Below are 13,576 nucleotides of genomic sequence, written 5' to 3'. Positions count from 1 at the left end.
CCTTTGGCTCAGCCCATGATCCCGGGGTCCTGGGATCGAGTCCCGCATCGGGCTCCCTGCTCCTTGGGAGCCTGCTTCTCCCTCTGCCTCTCTGTCCCTCATGAATAAATAAATAAAAAGTTAAAAAAAAAAACTGCAGTACAACAAACAGAAATTGTTAAACAATTCCACTTTCTCTCCATTTACACTCTAAGGCAGACACTAGCAAATCTTTTTTTAAACTACAGCTTCTCTCTGGTGGAAACAATTTATTCCATGGTGGAATACAGACTATAGGGCCACACTCATCAGCTCTCTCTTTCCCTTCTCTTGTTCTTAGCACCACACCTGTGTCCTACCCCCGTACCCCTCTAGGATGTGCCCAAGGTACCCTTGCAAAAGGGTACACTGGCCTCTTTGATTCTTGCCCTTCCAGGAGACATAATATATACTAGGGAAGAGGTTTTATATAGGATGACCACATCAAAGCCCAGATGTGACAACACGTGTGCGATCTCCTTGGGATAGTCCCTGGCCACCTATAACAAATTCCCAGTCCCTGAAGCAGTTCTCTGGAACGGGAACTGTTTGTATGGTATGTAGCCTCTTATAAGGATGGCGGTGTTTAGGAGAACATTAATATTTTAAGAGGGCACCATGAAGATAGTTTGTCATGTTAGTTCAAGAGTATTTGTGTCCATGTTTAACATCCTTCTCTTTTTACCTATTCTTTTACTCTCACTTTTATTCTGTGAAGCCTTCTCCAAACCTTGGAAGGCTTCTAAAAGCAGTAAGAACTCACCAGACTACCCTATAAGTCGTGTCTTCACACATGGAGAGCTTAAAGCATAAACAGGATGATATCACTTCTCTGTTTCCTATTATACTTGCGATAAAATTCCAATTCCTTACCAAAACCTGTATAAAGTCTTGCATGAATGGGACCCTGCCTACCTTTCCGGTTTCATTGCATAGCTCCTCCCTTTTGCTCACTTGCTATTCCAGTTACATTGGCTTCCTTTAGTAACTTGAAAATGCTAAGCCATTTCCTACCTCAGGGCCTTTGCACATACGTTCTCTTTGTTGGAATGCAATTATCCCAGCTCTGCTGAGCTGTGTTCTTCAGGTGTGAATTTAAATGTCACGTCTTCAGAGGGGCCTTCCCAGCCCACCATATTTAAAGTAATTTCTTCACGCTCTTTCCCTCTTAATTTCTCTCTTGGCGCCTTGCTTGCTTTTTATGTACTATTGTATTAGTTCACTTGTTTATTTTCTCTTTCCTTTTCTAGAACATAAGCGTCATGAGAGCAGAGACCTGTCTGTCCTGTTTGCTTCTGTATCTCCAGCACCTGGGACAGGGCTCAACATAAACCAGATGCCCGATGTTGTGTGTTGGACAATAGTTTTTATGGCCTTCCATTGTAGACTTCCCTCCCCCGCAACATATTTCTTATACAGGCAGCTTCTTATTTGCCATTTGTCTTCCAAAAGGGAGTTTACAAAGTGCTCTTAAAAATCAGAATGTAGTTTTTACAGAAGCAACCTTTCAAAAACTTGTTTCCAATGGCAGTCTTTAGAATCCTGTGTTGTAGCACCTAAAATGGTAAGACTCTAAACATGGAGTAAATAAATAGCATCTGGCACTGTTGCATGTATACATGATTTCAGTTATACACACTCCTCCATCCCCCCCCCCCCAGATCTGCAGTGGGCTGAAGGAGATACAGCTAGGCAAACCCCAAATCTGACAATACATATGCAGGAGTATAATGATATGGCAAGCATGACTGGGGATGAGATGGAGAGAGGAGAGAGAAGAGTCAGTGGTACCTGTAGAGCCTAAAGGAGGGGAATTACCTTCCATTTCTTGGTAATGTTGGTGTCTTGTGGCTTCCAGGCTTTGCTAATCTTGTTTCCATAATGTCCCAAGGATATATGCCCCTGGTCCCGTTTTGGGGTCATTTCCAAAGCTTATTGGTCCTGGAGGCTGGGGCCCCAGAATGAGGGTGGAAGCAGTTGGGTTAGGGCATGTCCCAACAGAAGAGGCCTTTTCCACAGGTTTTCTAGTCTACCTGAGAAAGGGGCGAGAGGCTGGCCCTGGGATGGAATAAGAAAGGGGTAAACAGCAGCCAAATCAGGCAAGCTGCCCCCTGCTTTCCCAGGAGAGACTCACAGCTCCCCAGCCAAGTCTCCTTCACAGCCAGGCCAGCTTCTCCCAGGTAGAGGAGGCCTCAGGGAGAACCTCCCTGCTCCAAGGCATCCTTGGAAGTGCAGAAGTGGGGCCAACAGGAAGGAGTCTCACCTCCCCCTCAGCCACCTGGAGAAACCCTGGAATGAAGCCTCCCCACTCCCCGCAAACAGAAACTTGGTTCTTGTCTCTCTTCCACACAGTCCCGTGCCTGTCAGCTGAGCGGCTTCTACCCTGAGATCCCATGCTTTTCACCCCTACCATATGCACCGGCAGTGGCCTTTCTGCCCTTCCCCTCCCCCCACCCCCCACACCTGTTGCCTGACGGGGACTGACTACCATTTTTCTCCTGGTACAGCCCTTCCAGATTCATTCTGTTGGGGGAAGGAGACTCCTCGGGCTTTGGTGTGAATGTCTTCATTGTCTTTTCTTAGGGCCCTCCTGGTTTGCCTCCCACTGTTGCCAGAGGAAAGCTGCCCGTGTGGGATAGTCGAGGACTCAAGGAGGGCCAGGCTGGCAGACCGCCCCCTCACCTAATCACCTGCTGCCCTCCTCCTCCTCCGTCCTCCTCTCACTGCGGAGCCTGGAGCTCGACAGCCACTGGCTGCCCAGGGTGTGCAACGGCGGGAGCAGGGTGACTTAGAACAAGCCTCACTCACCTCAGGGTTCCCACGTTCACTCCTGGTGTGAGCTGTCACAGCAGAAGGACCTTGTGATACTGGGAGTTAGTCTGTTTTCTGGCTCATTTGCATGCCTTGCTGGGGGAAGTGCATTTCTTTTAAACTACAGAAAGAAAAAAAATCTCACATGGGCCACCAATAAATCTAGATAAGCCTGAGAAGCAGTTTGCCTGGGATTGACGTCCTCACATTAAACATGACAGCTATGCTGAGTGATGGCCAGCTCACCCCCAAAGAATCCCAGGAATGGGCCCTGGAAATACCAATGTCCCTTTCAGGAGTTGGGAATTTTGTTGCGCTCTCTCTGACCGGGTTAAATTAGGAACCAGTCTAATAAATAGTTAAACGAGTTTGCCATAACATATTCAAGTGTAAGGCAACAGTTTCCAAATTCCCTGCAGAGACTGGACACAAAGGAACATTGGCAGCCAAGGCTGTTATTAAGAAGGTCACAAGATGCCATCTGTTCCCTGTGCACTTTACTGTTCAAGCATAACATCAGCTAGGAGGTGGCTGCAATAGATTTTGCCTGTGAACGTAAAAGTCAGCACTGCAGTGGGCACCACGGTGATTTTAGTGGGCTTGTGTGAACAAACCATGTTGTCTGCCTATGGTTATGGCTCAAACGTAATTTTGGGATGATACTCGCTGGTTTTCCAAATCTTTTTAGCCATTTATAAAATACGATCATAGCACTCCCTCTTTACCTATAATTATGAAAGTAAGGTAGAGGGCGCCTGGGTGGCTCAGTTGGTTAAGCGACTGCCTTCGGCTCAGGTCATGATCCCGGAGTCCCGGGATCGAGTCCCACATCGGGCTTCCTGCTCAGCGGGGAGTCTGCTTCTCCCTCTGACCCTCTTCCCTCTCGTGCTTTCTGTCTCTCATTCTCTCTCTCTCAAGTAAATAAATAAATAAAATCTTTAAAAAAAAAAAAGAAAGTAAGGTAGATAAAGAATGCCCTATCCTTTTATTTACAGCTTCATTTTTTTTATCTCTAAAGAAGTTGAAGGAATAGCACAATCAATATTCACTTACTCTTGCCTAGATGCATCAGTTGTTAAGGTTTTGCCACATTTGTTAACATGTAGCTTTATCTCTGTCTCTTTATACTGATACTTATATACACTTCTTTGCTGAACTTTTGGGAGTACATTACAGATATCATAACAGTATATCCTTAAATACTTCAGCACTTACCTAAGAGTAAGAATGTTCTCTTACATAACCATCATACTATTATCACACTCAAGAAACTTAATATTGATAGGATAATTTTTACCTAATAAACAAACCATGACATGCCTTATTCTTAAAAATCTGTCAGGAAAAGACCTGCTCTGTCATCTATCCCAATGGTTAGCAACTCTTTCTTCAAGACACTTCATATTTTTAAGGCACTTTAAAAAATCTCATGAAAGCTCTGGGCCCTATCTTCAGAAAAACATCCATAAAGACAGTTCTGCCAGCCAACAGTGCATATATCTTGGATCCCTCTATGGTGTCCATGGACTCTAGGTTAAGTGTTCTTCATCTTTGATCTAAATGCTCCTCTTTTGTGTACATACAATTTAAGACCATAGTTCTCAGAAAAAGTTAAAAACAGTTTGTCTTCACCTTCCAACATTGTTTTGCGTTCAGGAGTCTTCGTTTCGAGAAACTAAGAGTTTCAAGAAATTCAGAGATGGGTAGGTAGGAGATCATCTTATCTCAATCTAGGAAAAGGAAACTCAATCAGAAATATGGCTGAGAGTTATATTGTGACAGACACACAGTAGGTGGACTAAATGATTAGAAGACCTAAAAGAATACTTCCAAACTTGAGCATCTCTGATCCTGAAAACACTGATGCTCACAATCCTACACTTGCTTTCTTGACAACATGCTGTTAGAAACCAAATACCTGGAGCATTCCATTAGTATTGGCACAACATTTAAGGACCTAATATGTAAAGGTGGAATTTGTTGGATATTACTAACATTGTTAGTTTCATCAACAAAATTACTCAATTTGGTTATAGTTCTAGGACTGGGAAAAAGAAGCAGGGAGGTGGATACACATTCAGGGTAACATTAAATGTCCTTAATTAAAAGGCTGGTTAAAACTACCACTGTCAAGTTGCACTGTGGGCTCCATTTTGTCAACTGTGAACTCACAAAGAAAAAAATCACTAGCTAACCCTATGCCAACATATGTGGGCTTGCTGGTCCTCCTCTCCATAGACAGACTAAAGAAAAGAATAGATATTTCTAGCTCAGAAGAATGACCAAGTTTGGGTAGAAGATGGACATATATGTGTAAATCCCTCACACACGGTCTAGCACAAATTCTAATGACTGTTTTTTCCCATAATCCACCAAATGCCTCAAAAATACTTGCCATAAAATTTTAATATTATAGAATCATATCATTTACTAATTACTGATTATCTCATATAATTCTTGAAAGGAAGGGTGACATAAAACTAGTTAAAGCCTCTGGCAGGCCTGTGGGATTTACAAAAGTCTTTTAGAGTTTTGAAAGGCTGAGGATTCACAGCCAATGGAGTACTCAGAACTATTTGTGCAGGATAAACTTATCCACCTGCTTTTACTTTAGCTGTGAAAAAGTGAGCTTTTCTTGAATTTAACTAAGTAATTGTTGGACTCTGTATTTGACTTTAGCTTAAGAAATCTTGTCTTTAAAAGTTTATCAGCATAAAATTGCACAAATAACAATGAGCATTTGGCAAAAACTGTTCCTCTCCCTTGACTCATTCCTAATGAAGAGACCCCATCATATTATGCCAAGCAAGGCACTATTTCTTCCTTTAAATCAATAGTTATTTATTTATTTATTTTAAGAGGTTTATTTATTTATTTTTGAGAAAGAGAGAGAACACAAGTGGGAAGGGCAGAGGGAGAGGGAGAGAGAATCTCAAGCAGACTCTGTGTTGAGCGTGGAGCCTGATGTGGGGAATGACCCTAAGATCACGACCTGAACCAAAACCAAGAGTCAGATGCTTAACCAACTGTGCCACCCAGATGCCCTGATTTTATTTTTAATCAAATTAAAATTTTTTCTCTTATTTTTTTAATCAAAATATACCAGAGAACTCAACATGATTAGTCATTAGGGAAATGTAAATTAAAACCAGTGAGATACCACTTCACACCCATGAGAATGGCTATATCCATAAAGACTGACAATAACAAATGTGGGAGAGGATGTGGAGAAGCTAGAACCTTCACTCATTGCTAATGGGAAGGTAAAATAGTACAGCTACTTTGGAAAACACTTTGACAATTTTTTTAAGTGAAATATAAATTTATCATAGGACTTAAGAATTCCACATGTTGGTATATACCCAAGAGAAATGAAAACGTATGTCCACACAAAGACTCGCACATGAATGGTCACTGCAGCATTATCCATAATAACCAAAATGGGAAATAACCCTTATGTCTATCAACTGGTGAATGGACAACAAAATTTGGTATATTCATACAATGGAATACTGCTCATCAATAAGAAGGAACAAATACCAAACAGCTGCAATGTGGATGAACCTAAAAACATTACGCTAAGAGAAGGCAGACATAAAAAAACCATCTAGTATATGATTCCATTTACGTGCAATGTCCAATAAAGGCAAATCTATAGAGAAAGTAGGTTAGTGGTTTTCTGGGGCTGAGGGCAGAAAAGGAGATTAGCCATAAATGGGCATGAGAAATCTTATTGGGATAATGAAAATGCTCTACTACTAGATTGTGGTATTATGATGATGGTTGTATAACTCAATAAATATACTTGAAGTCATTAACTATGTACTTAAAGTGGGTCAATTTTATGATATGTAAGTTATATCTCAATAAAATTTTCTTCAATAAAATTGTTAAAAAATATACCAGAGCTTCTTTAGACCTTGAGAAAAATTTATAACCTTAGAATTTCAGCATAGCCATGGTTCCCTCTGATTCTAAAAGTACAAGCTGTGGGGTGCCTGGGTGGCTCAGTTGGTTGGGTGACTGTCTTCGGCTCCGGTCATGGTCCCGGAGTCTTGAGATTGAGTCCCGCATCAGGCTCCCGGCTCGGCAGGGAGCCTGCTTCTCCCTCTGACCCTCTCCCCTCTCATGCTGTTTCTCTCTCTCTCTCTCTCTCAAATAAATAAATGACATCTTTAAAAATAAAATAAAATAAAATAAAATAAAATAAGTACAAGCTGTGTATTATAGAATGTTCCAGGAATAAAAATGTTTATCTCAACTTCTGGTTTCTGGTTCTGCTTCTAAGGAGCTTAGAAGATGCCCCTCCATTCTAACAACAGGTAAAAAGCTGAACAGAATTAAAAATCAACAACTCTTCTTGGATTCATAAGAGAAGTGAGGTCCCAGGGCAAACAGCTGCTCCCAACATTGGAAAGATGGAGAAGTAAATATAGGTAGTTAGACTACATTCTGGGACATAAAACACACCTAAAATTTAAGAGAATAGCAGTCAGAGAATATTTGCTCTCAGACCACAGTGGAATTAAATTAGAAATCAATAACAGAAGGATAAGTGGAAAATCCCCAAATAAGTAAACAACACACTTCTAAATAACGTGAGTCAAAGAAGAAATCTGGAGAAGCTAAAGAAATATTTTGAACTAAATGAAAATACAACTTACCAATTTGTGGAATGTAATAAAAGCAGTGCTTAGAGGGAAATATATAGCATTGATTGTATATATTAGAAAAGAAGAAAGATCTAAAATCAATCTAGTTTCTACATTAGAATACTAGAAAAAGAAGAGCAAATCAAATCCAAAGTAAGCAGAAGAAATTGTAAGAATTAGAGCAGAAATCAACTTGAAAACAGGAAGTCAACAGAGAAAATTAAGGAAATCAGAAGCTGATTCTTTGGATGAAAAGATGAAGAATTTCTAACTAAGAAAAAAAAAGGCGTTAATTATCTAATTTCAGAAATGAAAGAGAGGACATCACTACAGACCCCATGGACATTAAAAGAATAATAAAGAAATATTATGTATAACTTTATGCCCCCAAATTGGATAATCAAAATGATGTCTTCCTTGAAGACACAAGCTGCCAAAACTCACACAAGAAAAAACAGTCCGAATAGGCTTATATCTATGAAAGAAATTAAATCAATAATTAATAACCTTCCCAAACAGATAGCACTAGGGCCAGATGGGTTTGCTGGTGAATTTTACCAAACATTGGAGGGAGAAATTATACCAATTCTCCACAATCTCTTTCAGAGGATAGAAGGTGAGGAAATCCTTCCTAACTCATTCTATGAAGCCAGCATTACTGTAATACCAAAGCCAGGCAAAGACTACAAGAAAAGAAAACTACAGACATCTATATCTCATGAATATAATGCAAAAATCTTCAACAAAATATTATCACATAAATCCAACAATGTATAAAAATAATTCTACACCATGACCAAGTGGGATTATCCCAGGCATGCAAGGTTGGTTCAACATTTAGAAATCAACTGATGTAATCCATCGTATCAAGAAGCTAAAAAAAGAAAAAAAATCGCATGATCATATCAATAGATGCAGAAAAAGCATTTAACAAAATCCAACACCCATTCATGATAAAAAAAAAAAGTCTCAGAAACAAGAATAGAGAACTTCCTCAACTTAAAAAGAAAATCTACAAAAACCTATAACATCATGGTTGATAATGAGAAACATAAAGCTTTCCCACTAAGATCAGATAAAGTGTTCCCCTCTCACCACTTCTTTCAACAGCATAGTGAAAGTACTAGCTAATGCAGTAAGACAAGAAAAGAAAACGTTTTAGAGATTGGAAAGGAAGAAATGAAACTGTCTTTGTTTATATATGACATATTGTCTATGAAGAAAATCCAAAAGAATTGATTAAAAAAAACAAAACACCTCTCCTGGAACTAATTAATGATTATAGTAAGTTTGCAAGATACAAGATTAATATACAAAAGTTTCCTATATACCAGAATGGACAAGTGAAATTTAAAATTAAATTCAGTGCAATCACTTAATCCCCACAAGTTATTTTGTAGATATTGACAAAGTGATTCTAAAATTTGTTTGGGGAGGCAAAAGAGCCAAAGTGGCCAATACAATATTGGGGAACAAGAACAAAGTTGGAGGACTGACACTACCCAACTTCAATACTTACAAAAAGCTACAGTAATTAAGACAATGTGGTATTGGTGAAAGAATAGACATATAGATCAATGGAACAGAATAGAGAGCCCAGAAACAGACCCACATAAATATAGGCAATGTATCTCTGACAGAGGAACAAAGGCAATACAATGGAGAAAAGGGTCTTTTCAACAAATTTTGTTGGAACAACTGGACATCCACATGTCAAAAAAAAAAAAATCTAAACATAGACCTTACACCCTTCACAAAAATTAACTCAAGATGGATCATGGACCTAAATGTAAATGCAAAAGTGTAAAACTCCTAGAATATAACATAGGAAAAACCTAGATGACCTTGGCTATGGCAATGACTTTTTAGATACAGCACCAAAGGCATGATCCATGAAAGAAATAATAGATAAGCTGGACTTTATTAAAATTAAAAACTTCTGCTCTGCAAAAGATAATGTCGAGAGAGTGAGAAGCCACAGATCGGGAGAAAATATTTGCAAAAGACACTTTTGATAAGGAACCATTATTCTAAATATACAAAGAAGTCTTAAAACTCAACAACAAGAAACAAAAAATGACTAAAAAATGAGCCAAAGACTTCAACAAACACCTCACTAAGGAAAATATATATAGCAAATAATTGGGGCACCTGGGTGGCCCAGTTGGTTAAGCATCCAACTCATGATTTTAGCTGAGGTCTTGATCTCAGGGTCGTTAAGTTCAAGCCCCACACTGGGCTCTGCGCTGGGCATGGAGCCTCCTTAAAAAAAAAAAAGTATATATATATATATATATATATGTAGACATTCTTTAGTAGGTGAATGGATAAATGAACTGTGGTACATCCAGACAATGCAAGATTTATTCAGCACTAAAAATAATGAGCTATCAAGCTATGGAAGGACATGGAGGAATCTGAAGTGTATTACTAAATGAAAGAAGCCAATCTGAAAAAGCTACATACTATATGATTCCAACTACCTGACATTCTGGAAAAGGCAAAACCATGGATGCAGTAAAGAGATCAGAGGTTGCCAGGGCTGGTAAAGAAGAGGGATGAATAGGCAGAGCACAAAGGATTTTTAGGGCAGTGAAAATACTCTGTATGATATAATAATGATGGACACATGTCATTATACATTTGTCCAAACGTATAGATTGTACAACACCAGGAGTAAACTGTGATGGGAACGGTGATTATGATGTGTCAGTGTAGGTTTCTCAGTTGTACCAAATGTCCCACTCTGGTGGGGGAATGTTGATAATGGGAGGCTATGCCTGTGGTGGGGCAGGAGTATATAGGAACTCTATGTATCTTTCAATGGTCCTGTGAACCTAAAACTGCTCTAGAAAAATAAAGTCTTTAAAAAAAAAAGAGCAGCATTTGAAAGGTTAACTATTTTTAGATGGGAAAGGGGACATAGATAATTATTTTTAGCTGGATTAAAACTCAAGAAAATTAACAGAGACTGAAACGCAGCCTCTACTTTAGGCTTACTTCAGAAAAACCTCATTGAGAAAGCCAAAGGACACGTAAAACTGAATTATTTTGATAACATTTTTAAATTATAGACATGTAATTTTGATGTCCCTTTAGCTGTTATCAGTATGGTTTTCTTTTTAAAATAAAATTGAATGTGTACCATAAAAAAAGTTACCTCCACCCTCAAACGCTCCAAAGTATTTACCATGAGTTAACTTTTAGTCACAGTTTCATTTTACCTGACTGACTCTTACTTTTCTGTTGGTCAAATTCTAAAGGGGAATAAGGCATGTGTGTACAATTTGCTTGTATAGTATAATTGGGAGTGTAAGAGATTTTATTCTAACACTGGGTTTAATCCTGGTTTTCCCTCTTTACAGGCATGCAGGACTATTTCCTCAAATAAGCAGTTCTTTTAAAAATTCACCTAATGTCAAGCACAGTGTGGTAAGTCCAATATTGCTCAGCCATCATTTACACAGAGAGCTTAAATCATTGTACCCTGTGTATTTCATAAAAAACAAACTAGAGGGGGTTGGAGTTATTGTTTAAAATTATTTATTCATCAAACACTTATTAATGAGGGCTTATTTATTGTGCACATAGCTTTCTTTTAGGTGATGGGGATACAAAGATAAACAACCAAGATTATAAATTGTTAACTGATGATGTTGTATCTTCTTCAGAGTCACCAACTTCTCTTTCCCATGTGAGACAGTAACTGTATATATTATATTGACAGTTTAAAAACAAAAACAGCTTTTCTCAGATTTTAAACTTTCAAATAATACAGAGGAATAGAAACAAAGGTAAAAATTATCTGAAATCCTTGCCCTCCCCCCAGGGATAATCATCGTGAACATTTTAGTGAATCTCCTTAGAAATGTCTCTCTATAGTTATGCATACGTAAAGATGCACACACGCACACAGACACAGACACAGAATGCATTGATGGGATCTACTGTCCTCTGATCTGCTTTAATCACTGAATATTTTCATGGACATATTCTTTCAGTGTTAGCAATAATACTTATCATTTTAATGGATATGTAAGATTCCATTGACTAGATATATCACAACTTAAAAATATCCCATATTGCCAGGCATTTAGGTTTTTCAAATTGGCAACTATTATAAACAATGCAGTGATGAATAAATTTAAATATAAATTTTTGCAATTGCACAATTATCTCCTCAGGGTACTTTCTCATAAGTAGACTTCTTGGATCAGGATTTATGCTTATTTTAAATTTTGATATATGGCCAAATTGCCTTCTAGAAAACTGGCCTCATGCACCAGCAGTTCTCAACAGTGCCTGTTTTCCCATATTTTCTCTAACACTGGCTTTAAAAAGTAATTTTGTTATTTCCCAATTGGATAGATGAAGATATTTTAATTTCCTTGATTATCAGTGAGTTTGAGCATCTTCTGTTTATTCGTTATTCATAGAGGTAGTTATGTTTTCTAAAGTCCCTACTAACACCGAATTACTGGACCATTGCTCCTAGGAGAAATATAGGGCCAGGTTCCTGTGGGCCTCTGGTCACAACATTTTCATCAACTATAAATTTGTGTTTATGTGTGTTTCTGTTTGAAGGTACCTTATTTCGTAAGTATAGTTGATTCATTAACGTTGTACTTACAGCCAGCAGCACTCTAACTCATGCCTAAATGAAGTTTACCTAACAAGTGTATTTTCCCCATAAGGCACATCAAAGTCTTCTTGTGCTTAGGAGCGTCACACAGCAAGTCAGCACTACACTGGGGGCCATTTTAAACAGTGAAATCACTAACAAAACACATAAAAATGCAGAAAATGTGGCACTAAATAGGCCCCTCAAAGGACACTTGTTTAAAGATGAGAGCTGAAATAAGAAGGTAAAGTGTCCTCTTGTCTGACCTCGACTGAGAATATGCATGTCAGGTGACTCAAATTGTTTTCTGCTCTCTGAATGTCCTTGAATGCCTCAAAAATGCTGCATATATTGATGTTGGTGTTACAAATAAATTTTATTGAGTAAGAAAACTGGAAAATCTGGAATCCATGAATAATGAGGATTGATTATATTCATTTCCTTTGCCCATATGTCTATTAGGGTGTTTAGCTTTACTACATTGATTTGTGTATGCTATTTCCATATTAGGATAGTACTCTTTTGCTTATCCTATTTTATCAAGATTTCCCCCAATTTTGTCTATTTTACCGTTAGTGTCTGTTATTACAATGGCTTTTGACAGCAGTATCAAAAACTGCCTTTTGAATGAAGAAGCACAACACTGGAAAAGGAATTTAATTAAATTTCTCTTGTTGTGAAGGTTGTTGGTATTTATTTTTATCTCTCTTTTTTATAGACACACCAAATTCTGTTTGGTGATTTTTCTCCAGCACCTCCAAATTATGGAAAATCATGTAAGCCCTGTCCTAAACTATCACTTTATATCATGTTCTGCCTTCATTTTAATTATGGTCTTCATGTGTTATTTTCCTCCCTTCGAGAGTCTGAGGCCATTTAAGGCCTTTTGCATTTCTGCTTCTTTCCTCCTGTCATGCACCTGGTTACTTTGTTGTACCTCTCCTAAACAGTAAGGGTGACAGGATGCAGAAATAAAAGGAGGGAGAAATCCCAGAGAGACATTTGCCAGCAGCATCTCTGAAAAGGAGCATCTATGTGAGAAGGTTGTGGTGGTAGCAGAAGTTGGGTGGGGCTGGGGGTTCGTATGGATCTGAGTGTTTGGAGCTACTGATTAAAAGTGATTAAGGAATATTAGTGAATTTCTTTTATTCATCTCATGGTAGATTCTATCACAAGCATTTACACATTGCCTGTCTCTTTCTACTAGGTATGAGAATTAAGAAGCCAGTATCTAAGAATCTGATGAACTATTATCAACTAAAGAAAGACTTTCTGAAGCATGTAAGAATCTTTTTGCTTGTCACCCAACAGTGGATCCCTGGGGTGGTGTCCATAAGTGTGCATAGTGTGGCAGTGAGGACAGTGGTGTGTGTATGTGCAGAGTTGGTATGAAGGTGATCCCAAATTTACAATCAAGTGACGAATAGAAAAGTAGATTGCTCTGATGAGCATTCTTTCTTAAAGCATCATGAAC

This window comes from Eumetopias jubatus, unplaced genomic scaffold (genome assembly GCF_037043125.1).
Source record: "Eumetopias jubatus isolate StellerSeaLion01/CBP00866 unplaced genomic scaffold, mEumJub1_p1.0 scaffold_2, whole genome shotgun sequence".
NCBI lineage: Eukaryota > Metazoa > Chordata > Mammalia > Carnivora > Otariidae > Eumetopias > Eumetopias jubatus.
This window is presented reverse-complemented; position numbering follows the sequence as displayed.